This window comes from Brassica napus, chromosome C6 (genome assembly GCF_020379485.1).
Source record: "Brassica napus cultivar Da-Ae chromosome C6, Da-Ae, whole genome shotgun sequence".
NCBI lineage: Eukaryota > Viridiplantae > Streptophyta > Magnoliopsida > Brassicales > Brassicaceae > Brassica > Brassica napus.
The window spans coordinates 16,162,179-16,175,223 of NC_063449.1; the positions used below are offsets into that span (position 1 = coordinate 16,162,179).

The 13,045-nt window shown below is 36.1% G+C and overlaps 1 long non-coding RNA gene across 1 annotated transcript; it reads left to right on the top strand.

Annotated features, from left to right (window-relative positions):
* Nucleotides 1-486: 486 nt before the first annotated feature.
* Nucleotides 487-4,022, top strand: LOC125588821. The gene is made up of 2 exons (XR_007324977.1): nucleotides 487-3,306; nucleotides 3,600-4,022. It is a non-coding gene; the product is annotated as an uncharacterized LOC125588821 (long non-coding RNA).
* The last annotated feature ends 9,023 nt before the right edge of the window (nucleotides 4,023-13,045 follow it).

Here is a 13,045-nt window from a genome sequence, read left to right on the forward strand (position 1 = left end):
AACACAGATGATAATTCTGAATAGTACATTATGTGATTAATAGAAATATAATAGGGTTCCGGATAATCTTCTCGAAGGTGAGAAAGATGGAGCCGTCTTGCAAAAACTCGCGTAGAAAATAAAATAGAGGATAGACGGCTTTTATATGGAGGCGCCATTAGGTTAGAGAAGAAGTGAGGCGGCTAGGGCAAACACCCAAAATAACTTGGATGTTTCCATAAATGTCGGGAACAATCGCTCGGACTGTTCCTCGAGGGGAGAAATCGCTCGGACTGTTCCGCCTTGTTGTTCCGAGGGAAATCTTCCAGATATGCAACCTACTCCAGACCTGAAAGGACTCAAAAATGACTAAACAGACTTGACAAAGGACTAAAAAACCTTTGAAAACCTATATACGATGATGTCAAAAACACCATATATCAACACCCCTCAGGATAATATTTGAAGACTTTGCCAAAGACTAGTGTTGATGTATCGATCGACACTCATCTTGTGTCGGTCGACACTTATAGATGGATGTGATGCATGTATGTACGATCACTTCAAAAATGATTGAGGAGAAGGTTTACAAGCCTAAAGTTTTGCACCATGTTGTGTTACTAAACACTTGAAACCGCATATCAGTGCAAAAGAGTTGGATGTGTTTTACAGTAGAGTGAAAAGGATTCTAGAAAGTGTCTCTTTTGAAGATGCTTATGATGCATTTCGATTCAATTAGTTCTTCAAGAACAACGAAGAGACCATAGAAAGAATCAAGACAGCATATGATGAAGCTATAAGTGCAGCCAGAGGGGTTAAAAGCTTACAGATAATGTGACCTTTATGGTTCTATGCACTATTGCAGGAGTTGAGTTTCCTGATGCATTTCGTGATATATGATCTACAGTGAACATCTTGTCTATGGACATCCCTAATAAACTAGGTCTTGCTACATAAGATTCTAAGATCACTCAAACTTTTGCAGATTTTTTCTTCAAAACCTCTTCAAGGTATAATGAATAACATGATGCATTGCTCCTATTGATTTTCAGGTGATGGAGATGAGTAGTAGATCAAGTACACCTTTGATGTTTGGAAGAGTTTTTCAGGCTACAGCTGGATGAGTAATTGACATGCAAAAGGGCATGATTTCATTTGCCAACATTGATGAGAATGTTTGCTACAAAGTTGTGCCTCAAGACAGAGCCATGCGTATGATTTCTTGCACTGATGTGACTGATATTCCATTGTTTTTGGCTGTTTCTCAAGATGATATAGGTGATAATCGTGATGCTGAGAAAATTTTGGATGGAGACATCAACATACAATCACATAAGTACCGGGAAAGAGAAAGAAAAATAAGGTGAAAAACAAAAGGATTTAAGAGTGCTCTTCACTTGATACTAGTTTCTCATAGTCTTTTCAGCTGGTGTCATTGAATACAAAGTACAGATGAAGGGCTTTTCAGCCATTCATGAAAGTTGGATTAATTTTTATTTATGAGCTGGAGGACAAATAAAAGAATTCACTGAAATAGTTTATGACCAGTATGATCAAGTTGAAGATATTGGACACCGGAACTTGTTTATAGCAAGTTCTCAATCTCATTTGGACTAAATCTAGTCTCCAAAATCGAACTGGTAACTATCAACAATTGTTTAGTGGGAAGTAACCCACTAGTAATTTTTTTATTATATTCAAAAGACATCCATATTCTAAAACTTTTAAATATGAAAAGTTAAAACCATTTTAGAATTTATAGCTTCAGCACGATAATGAAGATTCTTCGACGAAACCCAAAACCAGAAACTGGCTCACCAACAAACCACATGAATCTAAATATAAAAGAAAAAGAATAGAAATAAAAAATAGCTCAATATAAGAAAAACTGGTAGATCGAAGTTGGTGAAAAGAAAAAAAAAGGAAAGAAAATATTTTCCTATTTTATTATCCTTTCTGAATTATATTATTTACAATTAGGATATTGAATAAAATATTCAACTATTGAATCTACATTAAGGATGTTGAAAAATGAAATATGATGATGTCGATTATTTATGTTGAATAGATTTAACATGTTGAATAAATTCAACCTATTAAATAAAAAGAAAATAAAAATCACCAACTATACATGTCACTTTTTATAATTCTTTATTTAAGCGCTAAGATTGATAAAATATTTCTTGTATCAGTTGAGTTCAAAAATGACCATGATGGTAAATTTCTAATGTTGGGTAGATAATTAAAAGAAAAATGGCAAACAACTTTATAAAAAAATAGTTACCGTTAAGGAAAAAAAATAAGAATTGATTACAAGAAAATGGGGATTGAGAAAAAGTAAGGTGTCGTGTTAAGTGTCCAAATTTGTTTAACTAGTCTTAGCAGTGTGATTCTAATTCCTAATACGTACCATTTTTTTGTTTAACTCATAACACTATTAGTTAAAAAATGTTTTTCTTTTACATTTTTTTACTTCTTTGTTCGTATTTATTGGCAGCCGCAAAGGTCTACTTAATTAACTGGTGACTTTATTAAATAATTTTTCATTTAACTTTTTTATCTTCTATTTAGCCTTTTACAAAAATAATTAAAAATAGTTTTAATTTTTAATAAACTAATGATATTTCAATTTATTTCAGTTTTAAGTAAAAGTAATTATAAAATTGAATATATATCCGGTGAATCAAAAAAAATACAGAGGGAGAGAAAAAAAAATGAAGAGATCTTGTCGTCTTCACCTTCTTCGGTCGACCGCGTCATGTCGTTCGTATTGTGAGAAGGTGGTCATGTTATTTAGTTGTCTTAGCTTCTTTTCTTCTTCTAGACGGTACTTTAGATATCTCAGATCTCAGATCTAAAGCGAAAGTATCAAATCATACTCTGCCAACTCTGATCTTAACAGATCTGGTGGTCAGTGGTGGTTATAGTCTTTGTTTATCGGTTGTATTAATAAGGTTGTGTGCGAAAGCTCTTCTAGGCTTTGTCGTGGTGTGGTGGCGTGTAGGAGGCGCATGGAGAGCCCGTTTAAGGTCTGATGGCGAGTTTAGTTGGAGTTGGAGGGTGTTTAGTTTCGTTTACTAACGCGACGTTTGGTTTCTTTCATTATCTCTTTGATTAGCATCTAGGGTTGTTAGTCTTTGGTATTGTGTAGTTTTTTGTGTTTGTCTTAAGCTCCAATATTTTTATTTTGAGTTTTGTAGATTTATTATGGTTTGTTTTGTGAATCTTGGTGTCGATTCAAAATTATCTCAGGTTGATTTGGAGTCTTACTTATGGTCATTTAGTTTATGGAGTGTTTCCTTAGCAACCGCCGGCTTGTGACTTCGGGTTAAGATTTCATCTAAATTGCCGATTTTGTTATCTCTTTTGGTATTTAGTTATGATGTTTCAGACTTGTAACCACCCATGTTGGGTTTGTAATGTTGTTGTTTAAGAAATTTTCAGATGACAAAAAAATTTTAATATAATTTTTTTTTCTGCTACATAATATGGGTTAATTTGCCAAATAGCTAACTTTGAATGCAAAATGAAGAATATAGCTATGATTTTGACATTATTAAGTCAATAACAATCTTTTCCAACTTACATCCAACTTTACCCTTTTTTACAACAAATTGCAGGTCAAAGAAAAAAGAAGTGATGATGTCGATGGTGAAAGACATGTGAACTTAAAAACTCAAGACTGTAGTTGGTAAGAAAATCAAGAGTACTCAACGATGGAGGATGGATGGTGGTGTTTACAGCAACGACAATGGACGAAAGGTGCGGTGGTGGTGGTGGTTACAACGACGGTGTGGAAACTATGGTAGTAGTGGTCATAGAGAATGAAGCAGTCATGGATACATAAAAAATTGTGATCTTTCATGACAGATTACTGTGGATGTGGTGGTGCTTGTGTTGATCACCGACATAACTAATGTGGGTTGAAGAAAGAGATATTATAAATAGAATATAGTAATAAACAAAATAGCATAGTACATATTGTTCAAATTTTGAAACGTCTATCATTATAAAGAATGAGGTAATGCTTATTCCAACGTCAATCCAAACATTCCATAAACTAACCCCAAAACACTGATCACTAAACCTTAAAAGAAAATATAAATCCTAACCTAAATATCAAAATATACACATAACACATAATATGAAGTAGTATCAAAATAAAATAGTAACAAATGAAATAGCAAAATACATATTATTTAAATTTTGAAATGTCTATGATTACATGGAATGAATCAATTAAATAGAATAGTATTACGGATCGTGGCGGTGATCATGGCGGATATATGGTGGGGTGGTGATTATGGAAAAAATAGTTGTCCATGTTATGAAAGAAGCGTGTTCGTAGATATAGAAGAGGCGATGGTTTTCCATAACAGAGGTGGTGTTACCATGATACAAATTATGATGACGAAGACCGAAAGTAATGGAGTAGGTAATAATAATAGGGAAGAAGAAGATTATAGTTTACCGGAATAAAATAAAACAACAAAAAAAAAAAAAATTAAGAAGGGTAATATAGTATATATTGTAGGAACGTTAGAGACCTTTTATTTTTTGGTTATATTCTTAATTATAAATTTTTGGTAGCTACCGAGTGCATTTTCTCTAATCTTATTATATCTTATTATATAAAAGAGTGTTTTGCTCTCTCCTCTTTGCGTCACGTAGGATTCCACCTAAGAAAGTCGTCTCCTAACAGCTCGACACGTGTCCCGTTTGGTGTTGCACTGCGTTTCATTTAATCTAATGTGATCATGGGCTTCGTTAGCATGTTTTGGGTCGAGAATTAGGACAGCGTATCCGGCCCGGTAAAGTGTATTTTGCCTCTGACCTTAATACGACTGAAGCAAAGACACGAAGTTCATCTCTCCTCTTCTCGCACGGCGACGATGAGACGTTCGCGCTTCCTCTCCATATCTGAAACGTTCCAGAGTTATGGCTTCGTGTTTTATCCCTCCTCCATGATTACCGAATGAATCTTCTCCTATAAATAACACCTTCGATTCAACGCATCACTACAATAAAAAAGTGTCTGGTTTCATCCAAGGATATTAGAATATCTTTGATATTGGTAAGTCATTATTCCTTTTGTTTTTTCTTTTGCTAATTTATACTTCCCAATGATTTATTAATTCTTTGTGTTGATGTGATTCCCTAGTTTGCATTGATCACAGAGGTAAACCAGAACATTCTCCAAGGACTTTACATTCGAGAAAGATGGAGAGACATATGCGTAAGTAGACATTGTAAAGTGTCTGTATGATGCAAGGATCTTAGAATCTGTTCATGAGGCCTGCTTGCTTAGTTACTAACACATTCCGAACACTCCAATACTTTCTTGACAGTGGGCTGCTGCATTTTGCCTCTGTCGAAGACCAGAAGAAGAGTGTTTGGCAATGGGCGTATGTTTATGCATCAAAAAACTAAAGAATCTATCTTTCACGGCTTTCTGACCCCGTAAGATCCAAATCTCTCTTCCTCTCTCTGATATTAATCTGACCCTTGGGTTATCATCTTATGAGATTCTCAATTTCTGTTTGGAGTCTGTGTATCTTTTTCAAAATTGTGCTTAGTCTTGAGGTGTTAAAGGCACTACAAGAAAACAGGGGGATTCTGATGGCCGAAATCGTCGGAAATTCGTCGGAATTGACCAATTCCGACGAATTTCCGACGAACCCGTCCGTCGGTATCGTTTCGTCGGAAAAAAAAAATTCGTCGGAATTTCGTCAGAACTTCCGACGACTTTCTGACGAATACCGAGAAACGTCATTCTGACGAACTTCCGACGATATTACGATGCAGATACACGAGACCAGAGTTCATCGGAAAAACTACGTACCGACGGAGAACGTTCCTCGGACACTTCCGACGTAGAGTGTTCCTCGGTGGATTCCGACGAACCTTGTTCGTCGGAATTTACCGACGGACAACGGTCGTCGGAATATACCGACAGACATATATCCTTCGGAATTTACCGACGAATTCGTCGGAATATACCGACGACCGTTGTCCGTCGGTAAATTCCGACGAACAAGGTTCGTCGGTAAATTCCGACGGATATATGTCCGTCGGTATATTCCGACGACTACTGTCCGTCGGTATATACCCATTTTTTTTTTAAATTAATTTTGCATTTTTATATATTTTTTGATATTAATAAATTTAAAAAATCAGAAATTTAAAACTAATAATATTATAAAATTTAAATTCATAAAAACCGAAATAGGAAAAAAACATTCATAAAGTTTAAAATTCATACAAACCGAAATAAAAAAAAAACATTCCGAAAGTTTTAAAAAGCCGAAATAAACTAAGATGAACTCGAAGACATCAAACGATCTAGCTTCTGCATAATCTCGGTGTTGAACTTCTTCTGGGATGCCAACTCAGCAAGGATAGTGGCATTCTCCGAACGGATAGTGGCATTCTCCGAAAGGATAGTGGTGTTCTGCTCTTCCAATGCCCCAATCCGTTCATCTTTGTCATGTAGCTCCTCGAGAATCATGGGATCGGCATACGGAGCTTGTGAAGAAGATGCCGGATACGAAGAAGCACGACGGGCCAACCCAACTAAACGGCCTCCTTTCCTTTTAGGAACCGCCTACAAAAATATTTAAAGTAAGTAAATAGGGACAAGTAAGTAATCGACATTATAAAAAAAATATATTAATAAAAAAAATTACCTTTTCAACCATCTCATTTATTTGCAATAGAGACAGGTTGGTTGAAGCTCCCGTGGACTCGCCGTCATCAGAGAGAGGCTGAGATTGGGAAACTATTTCAGCTTCCACCAAATCAACTACACCTTTGATCACGGGGTCCTGAATTTGACCCGTCGTCTTGTTAGTGTGAGCCACCTTAATGAGTTGTAGATGATCTACGGGATTACCGTCATTTGCTTCGATCTAAAAAAACCGCCATTATTAGCCAAAAAATATATAAAATATTTATTTAAAAAATATAAAGATAAATAATAATAAAAAACTTACAAGTTCATCCTCCTTAGTAGACATAGAGCAAGCGCCGAGGTTGTGCACATACATACCTTTCCCGCCACGATCGCTCTTCCGGTTCCTGGAGTTCCTAGAAGACGTCTCTGCAGTTTCTTCCTTCTCCCAATGAGCTATCAACTGCTCCCACACCGACCCGTTGATGAACCGTGGCTTCTTGTTCTTCTGCCAAACTGTCTTCCACGAGTTTATCTGCTTTGTGTAAGAGTCCATGGCCTTTTCGTTGAATTTCTTACGGACTGTTTCCGTAAGATCGGAGTGCCAGTTGAACTCTTGCTACAAAACAAACACAATTTAATAAGTAAATATATTTAAAAAAATGTTCAAACTTTAAAAAAATGAAGAGTTACTATACCGCGAATTGACGAAACCACAACTCTCGTTCGTCGGTAGGGATCACACTCCACTTTGGATATCCAAAACGGAGCATGGAGTACATCATCTGGTTGATGCTCCGGCTAATGCCATTTTTCGACTTGGTGAACCTTTAAAAAAATACAAGTTAGCAAGTTAATTAAAGGGAAAAATATAACGGTACAAATAAAAAAAATACTAACCAAGTGCTATGGCCTCGTCGTGGGTTGGGTTGGAGAAACGGGAGATGCTCTCGACCTGGTTGTTGAACCAATAGATGAACCGGCATGACCCCCGGATCCTGTGGAGCAGCAGCGTGAGGGGCAGCGTGAGGGGCTGAGGGAGCTGGAGCGGGAATATATGCGGGAACCGAGTCATGAGACGATCCCGATGCACGGGAACTGCTCACCGAACTACGTCGAAGACGGGCTGCGGGGCGGGCTTCATCCTCGGCCCTAAAAAAAAAAATTAACCCATCAAACATATTTTCAAATCATTTCTATTTTTAATGTTTTCATTTATATATTTACAAAAGGTTTTATAAACGTTTTAAAAAAAACTATTAAACCTTTTATATATATATATTTATATATGTATACAAAATTATAAAAAATTTATAAATATAGAAAAATGTTGTTAAAAATTTATAAATGAAGAAAAATGTTGTTAAATATTTATATTTTTTAAAAAAAATGTTTTATTATACATAGTTTATTAGTGGAAACTTATAAAAAATTATAAAAAATTTTAAAATTTTTATTATAGATGATTTACATATATATATATATATGTATACAAAATTATAAAAAATTTATAAATATAGAAAAATGTTGTTAAATATTTTTAAAAATTTTAAAAACGTTTTATTATATATATTTCATTACTGGAAACTTGAAAAAGGTTTTAAAAATAAAAAAAAAACGTTTTAAAAAATCAAAAAACGTTTTTAAAAAAAAAAAAAAACGTTTTAAAAAATCAAAAAACGTTTTTAAAAATCAAAAAACGTTTTTAAAAATAAAAAAAAACGTTTTAAAAAATCAAAAAACGTTTTTAAAAATCAAAAAACGTTTTTAAAAATCAAAAAATGTTCCAAAAAAAACTAAAACAACAATCCTAACTTATATATCCTAAACTATCCATTTAATCCTAAAATTTTCAATCAAACAACCTAAAATCCGAGATCAACTACCAAAACCCTAAACAATTGATAAAAAGAAGGTTTGGGATGATTCTTACATGATTTGGGGTTTGGGGAAGAGATATGAGGGTGAGGAGAGGATTCGCCGGTGAAGAGAGGTGGAGAAAGGCCGGAATCGCCGGAGAGGGGGAGAAATCGCCGGATTGTTTGCGTTTTGTGAGAGGGGGGCCGCGGAGATAACGAAGAAGGAAGAAGGAGGGTTTTTATATCCGAGGATTCCGACGGACACGGGTTCGTCGGTATTCCGTCGGTATAATTAAAATATACCAAATGCCGATTCGCGAAAATTTTCAAGCGGTTTGGTTCTCCCGGGCAAATTGAAATTCCGACGGAATGTGTACGTCAGTATTTTCCGACGGACACATTCCGTCGGTATATTCCGACGGAATGTGTCCGTCAGTATTTTCCGACGGACACATTCCGTCGGTATATTCCGACGGAATTCCGACGACTTAGTGTTTAGGGTGTTGATTTCAAGTTTGTAAATGCAAAATCCAAATCTTTGATAATATATATAGTATTTGCATAAAGATTTAACAATAAAAATGTTTTATAACACGATTTTACACAACAACATTTTTTGTAGTGTAAGCTTATATAAATATGATTGTATAAGTATATAATGTTAAGATGAGATGTTATGAAAACAATGATATGCATACATAAATATTTTAATGAGTTGTTATATTTGAACGGTTGCGATCTAATACTATACTAAACACTTATTATGTGTTATTTTCATAGTTTTGGCATCTAAATTTATAGATTTTTATGATTGAAACTTTATAGAAACACATGTCGTCGGTATTTTCCGACGAAATACCGACGACCTTTCCAATTTTCAATGAAACCCATTGTCGTCGCTATGTCGTCGGTATATTGCGAGGGATTTCCGACGGACCATTAAAAAAAAAAAAAAAAACTAATCAGAATCTTCTGAATCTTCATCAAACTCCCCAACCTCGGCTTCCGGCTCTGAATGTACGACAGCATCATGTCCAAACACAGTCAAATTCTCAACGAGTTGAACATTTTCCAAATCTTCAACTGCCTGGGCGTTGCTGGTAGACTCTGGTTGCAATGGTTCATCATCATCAGAAGTTCCATCCACTCGTCCTCTTGGGTTGATTTGCGTTACAGTAACCCATGGATCGTCTCTGTACGTCACCCGAGGGTAACTGATGTAGCACACCTATACATATCAATTATACAAGTATTAGTAAAATATATAACATTAATTAATTATATTGGTAAAAAATTATGAATAAATTGACATACCTGATCAGCTTGCGAACCAAGAATGAAGGGATCATAATATTGAAGTTTCCGCCGCGAATGAACTGATGTAACACCAAACGCATCAATCTTCACTCCTCTATCTGGGGTGGTGTCATACCAATCACAATAGAATACTACACAACGCAATCCAACCATTCCAGGAAATTGGATTTCCAATATTTCTTTTATGTTGCCGTAGTAGACATCGTCACCAGAAGAAGATGAAACACCAGCATCATATGTTGTCTTAGAATGACCTTTCCTTGTGAATGCATATCCTCGCGTACAAAATTTAGGATATGATTTGACCACATAGTTTGGTCCCTGCACAAATTCGCGTATCCAATCATCGAACACAAGACCTCTGGCCAAACCATCATTCACCTATAAATTAAAAACATATATGATTGCAAAATTAATTAGTTTATATATATTAAATTTAAACTAATCATTTGCATAGGGTAATATGATATATGACTCACATAACTACGAAGCCACGCAGCAAATCCGTTATCTCTAAGTTGTCGAAGCTCATCTTCTGTTGCATGCCTGTGAGTCATACGCAACTCCGCCATATATACACTATATACAAAAATATTATCAATATGAAATAAAATTATTGAATATTAATCTAACAATAAATGAATAAATATTTTTACCTCTCATATTGTAGAACATCTTCACAGTTGGTGAGCAAATATGTTTGCAAATGAGCGTGCTCAGTGTCCGTAAGTCTCCGCTTCGTGAATTTTCCACTAAGTCGTCCTATTTCCTTGAACATGCTTGGGACAGTAACATGATATGTTGCTCTCTCCCCTCTATCATCATGCCGAGCAGGTCTTCGGTGTTTTGTATGCACTTCTGGTGGAAAATAATTTTCAGCAAAGATTGCAGTTTCTTCATTGATCACCTGTGCCACTATAGATCCTTCCACCCTGCTTTGATTTTTGACCATCTTCTTCAGATGATGCATATAACGCTCAAAAATATACATCCATCTGTACTGCACAGGACCACCAAGTTCCAATTCTCTTGCGAGATGAATAGCAAGATGTTCCATTACATCAAAGAATGATGGAGGAAATATCTTCTCAAGGTTGCACATGCTGACTGGTGCGTTTGTCTTCAAATTATTAATACCCTCTTCAGTCACTACTCTGCTGCATAAGTCGCGGAAGAAAACACTAATCCCTACATAGATAAAAGACATAATTTTCGTAAGTATTAAGTTTTTATAAGCATAATTGTTAAATATAAAAATAAATTAAATTGTAAAAATATAATATACCTGCAATTGCTTCATGAACATTACGTGGCAATAATGCTGAAAAAGCAAACGGAAGGAGGCGCTGCATAATTACATGACAATCATGACTCTTCAAGCCAGTAAACTTTCCTTCGCTTCTATCAACGCAGTTCCCCAAATTTGATGCATATCCGTCAGGAAATTTCACTTTATCTGTAATCCAATCAAAGAACTCTTCTTTTCTAGCACCATCTAGCCGATAAATGGGAAAAGGGGCCGTACCGTTCTCATCAACGTGAAGTTCAGAACGATCACAAATATCGACTAAATCCAACCTTGACTTCAAATTATCCTTCGTTTTACCTTGGATGTTAAGGACTGTGTTCATCAGATTATCGAAGAAGTTCTTCTCAATATGCATGACATCTAAATTATGCCGCAATAGATGACTCTCCCAATATGGCAGATCCCAGAAAATACTCTTTTTGTGCCAGTTATGTAGCTCTCCAACCGCATTGACTCGAATGTTTTCATGTCCACCTACATCTGGCGTCCTTTCTGCATCAAAATACCTAAACTGCTTCAACAAATCTTTCCCACTAACTTCCTCAGGTGGACCATCAAACACCTGCTTGTTCTTCGTAAACGAAGTCTTACTCCTGCGGTATGGATGATCAGGTGGTAGAAATCGTCTGTGACAGTCAAACCAACACGTTTTCCTTCCGTTCTTTAGTTGGAAAGCATCTGTGTCATCTTGACAATATGGACATGATAGCTTCCCATGTGTTGTCCATCCAGATAACATACCATATGCTGGAAAGTCACTTATTGTCCACATAAGTACTGCCCGCATCTGAAAGTTTTCTTTGCGCGAAACATCGTATGTCTCAAAACCATGCGCCCATAGTTGTTGCAACTCATATATTAGTGGTTGAAGAAACACATCTAGTGATCTTTTAGGATGATCTGGCCCGGGGACGAGAATTGAGAGAAACAAAAACTCTCGTCGCATGCACAAGCTCGGCCGTAAGTTGTACGGTGTCACAATAACTGGCCATAGAGAATACTGCCTTCCATGCTTTCCAAATGGGCTGAAACCATCAGTAGATAATCCAAGATAAACATTTCTTCTCTCTTCCGCAAATTCTGGATATGTTGACTGGAAATGTTTCCAAGCCTTTGCATCTGAAGGATGTCTAATCTCACCATTTGTGGAATGCTCTGCATGCCATCTCATTGCTTTTGCTGTGCGCTCACACTGATACAACCTCTTCAATCTTTCCGTCAAAGGCAAATACCACATTCTTTTGAATGGGATCGGAACTCTTCCCCTCGTCTCCTGATAACGAGGTTTCCCACAAAATTTGCATACATTCCGTGTCTCATCCGCTCTCCAGTAGATCATGCAGTTGTCAATACATACATCTATCACTTCATACGGTAGTTGAAGACCTGCAACAAGTTTCTGAACCTCGTAGTATGAACCCGGTGCAAGGTTATCCTCAGGTAGAATACCTTTGACAAAATCAGTAATCGCATCCATACATTCTTCAGCCAAATTATAGTCTGTCTTAATACCCATTAATCTAGTTGCAGATGATAAGACTGAATGACCATCTCTACAATTTTGATACAAAGGTTGTTTTCCTGCATCCAACATGTCAAAAAATCTCCTAGACTCGGGGTTTGGTTCTTCCCCTCTATAATGATCATGTACCATCTGCTCAGTACCTACACCATAATCTATATCCGTTCTAGATTCTTCTAACCTAATATCAGGCTGAGGTTCACTAACAGGCTGAGGTTCGCTAGTACTACCATATTCATAACCAGTTTCCCCATGAAGGTACCAAACTTTATAATTACGTGAAAACCCTTTCATATACAAATGAGTCCAAACATCAAATTCTTTTATAACCTTATTATTATTGCAAGAAGAGCAGGGACATCTTAACATACCACTTTTTGCATCCGGTT